Below are 3,416 nucleotides of genomic sequence, written 5' to 3'. Positions count from 1 at the left end.
AACCCTTTATTTTAAAATCAGCTATGCTCTGTGAGTCCTCCATGCCCCTCCTTGCCCTGCCCCCACCCCATCTCTCATCACAGCCGCACCGCTGCTGAGCTCTGATCTACATTCCCAGCGCCCCGAGAGGAAACGTCGGTGATTTGAGAAAAGCTGTTACTGAGAGATAGTTATCCCTTTATTGCAGCAGAATTTATAATCTTGAAAAATTGGACATGGTTGAAATGTTCCAACACTAGGAGACCCGTTAAATAGAAAGTATTCATCCACTGGAGAGAACTCTATGTAGCGATCAAGGTGATGTTCAGGAGAGTCAATAATTGGATTAACATGGAAAATGTTTATTTTAGCAAGTTAGGTGAACAAAGCAGGATGAAAATTGTATATCCACTTTCTCACTTAGAACCTAACCAGGGGAAACACATCTCTCAAACCTGGCAGTAGAGAAAACAAAAGAAAACTCTGGCAGGAAGTGGAGCAAGGTCACACTGCAGCTATGATTATTTAGAGGTAATTTTCGTTACTTTTCACGTTTCCTTTGATGTAATTCCTATGATGTGAATTACTGTTTTATGAATTGGAAAGAATAGATAATATTTACATCAAAATTAAACAGTTTTTAAAAAAGAGGACCAACTCATGGTCCGCTGGTCTTAGCTTTTTCAACCAGTTGAATGAATACAGTCTCACCCTACTAGTGACAGAAGTCACAGTGGGAGGAGAATGAGTGTGTTTTCATGGGAGGCCACGCCCATGATGAAAACCATGGCTGAAAACCATGACACCTAGTCTTTTGGGTTTCTGGACCCAATTCCATGGTGTGTGTGCGCGTGTGTATGTAGGATTCCCCACATCACCAAGCAATTCTGGACACCAACAGGGAGTGGGCCTGGGGTTGCAGAGCTGTCCTAGGGTCAGGAGTGCTGTTGGAATGGGGTGCTGGGCTCGGGGAGAATGGGGCAATGCAACAGTGAAAAGTGATCAAGAATCTGCTCAATTGGGAGATTGGGACTGACATATATACACTATTATGTATAAAACAGATACCTAATGAGAACCTACTGTAAGGCACAGGGAACTCTACTCAATGCTCTGTGGTGACCTAAATGGGAAGGAAATCTAAAAAAGAGTGGCTGTATGTATAGGTATGACTGATTCACTTTGCTGGACAGCAAGAAACTAGCACAACATTGTAGAGCAACTATACTCCAAATAAAAATTAAAAAAAAAAAAAGAATCCACACACACTCAAGACAAACGTGCGGCACACTTTCTTTTGAGCAAGATTTTTTCCCCACTTATTTTCTTTCTTTTTTCTTTAGGATTTTAACATGGTTATCACCAACTGTTATCCAATTTACTGACTGAGGGAAATTAAGAGGTTTGGATAGAAAGATGATGTCAGCATATTGAATTTTAGGAGCCTTGGGACTGCAGCTGGACAAGACTAGACTTTGGAGAGATTTATGGTCTCCGGCCATAGCCTTGCGTCATTAGGTGGAAATTGGTGTCGAGTTTTCAGGGGAATAGGAGACCGATGACCTGGGGAACACCATGACTTGAGGGAGTAGAGGAAGAAGACCCTACAAAAGGGACAGAGCATCAGTCAGAGACGGGATGCAGTGCCAGCTCTTGGGTTTCTACAGGGGTTTCTACTGGAGAAGCACGAGAAACACCAGTGCTCAGACGTGAAGGGCGCAGACTTCGGAGGCTGGGACCCCAGTTCTGCCGCTTTCTACTCAAGGGACAGGTTATCTCCTCTCTCCACACCTCGGCTCCCTCATCTTTCACGTGGAATAACGATACTGGTGGGTCTGGGATTTGATCTCTCTCTGCAGAAGCTTATGGATTCTGCGTCAGACACAAAGGACTTTACTGCTCCCGGCCCGGCTGGCAACAAGAGCATCAGTGTGTGGGACGGGGTGGCTGCTGCTCCCCAGGAGGTGTGCACGGCGGCTGCGGAGCCCTGAGCGAGGGACAGCCACCTCTTCCAGAGCAGGTAGGAAGCAGACTCGTTCTTCGTCCCCGGGATACACCCCCCCCCCCAATTCCTCAAGGTTACTTGCTATAAATGCCACCCCAGAAAGGTCCTGGGAAAGCGAGGTCAGGGCTTCGCTTGCCTGGTACACCCAGCAAGAAGCACAGGCGCCGGGACCTGAGGAGGAAGACACCCAGCACCTGCCGCGGGGCTGCCGGGAAGATGAAGGTGATGTGAGCACACGTGGAAAGGGCTCTCGGCCTCCGCGATCATCAGCCGGGGTGGCCATACGGAGAAGGCGGGGTTGGGGGTGGCGGCTGTGTTATCACCTTACATCCGAGATTGAAAAAAGTCATTCAACAAATATTTATGGAATGCTTGTGTGTTGCTGACACCAGAGACACGGAGTTGAACAGAACGAAGCTACCGACCTCCGGGCGCTTCTGTTCTAGTACAGGGGGACGCGCCGCGGATAAACTAGCGGAGGAGCTGGTGCACAGGCCGCAGACCCGGATGAGGACGGGGATTGACTCGGGGCCGCCTTGCACAGAAGCACGTCCTGATCCAACTGCTACTGTAGCGGGTGGCTGTCGAGAGCAGGCGGGGCGTGCGCTGCTGGGGAAGAGACGGAGGAGGGAGGCCAGGCCAGGAGAGCAGGGCAGACGCGCCAGCCTGTGTCGGGGGCAGCGGCGGAGGGTCTCGGGAGTGCCCGGCTGCGCGGGCGCTGGAGGTCAGGTCAGCGCCCCGGGGAAGGCGCCACCTGCTGGCGTCACGCGGGGGCGGCTTCAGGGTCCTGGAGGGAGAGGCCAGCCGGCCGCAGGTGAAGAGCAGGGAATTGGAGTCGGCGGCAGAAACTCACTCCAGAAGTTTGTCATGAAGGAGAGGACTGGGATCGTGCAAAATCATTGCATGTTTCAGTGCCACAGGGACTAGAGGAGGGAAAAGGTTGACCTCCTTGTGGGAGGGACGATGGAGCAAAGTCCCCGAGAAGGTGGGAAAGGACGGACGTGTGGGGACAGCGCCTGACCGAAGACGCCTCTCCCGGTAAAACAGGAAGGACGGGAAAGGATGGGTGTGCGTCCAAGTAGGTGTCTAGATCAAGGAGATCCCGTGGCCTCCATTTCCTCCCGAAAACGGGAAAGGAGACGATCTGAGTGATGTTAGGGAGTTGCAGATTTAGGAGGAATTTCAGAGATTTGGGACTTCCTGGTAGAGAAACCAGTGCAGGAGGGGTGGCTGAGGAAGCCCAGGGAAGGAGGAAAAGGCCCAGGCCCCATACAGAAGGAAAAGGTGTGGGAGCCTGGGTGGTGGCCCGAGCCAGGGGAGAGGTGACAGAGGTGACAGGTGGCCAGACGGGAAGCGCCCCCTGGAGGGCAGTTTCTGAGGCAGGTGAGGGCGGCAGCGAGGACAACAGGAGAGGATGGAAAAGGGAAGAAGT

Source organism: Tursiops truncatus, chromosome 11 (assembly GCF_011762595.2).
Source record: "Tursiops truncatus isolate mTurTru1 chromosome 11, mTurTru1.mat.Y, whole genome shotgun sequence".
Lineage (NCBI taxonomy): Eukaryota > Metazoa > Chordata > Mammalia > Artiodactyla > Delphinidae > Tursiops > Tursiops truncatus.
The sequence above is the reverse complement of the archived record's forward strand: the minus strand, read 5'-3'. Positions refer to the sequence as shown.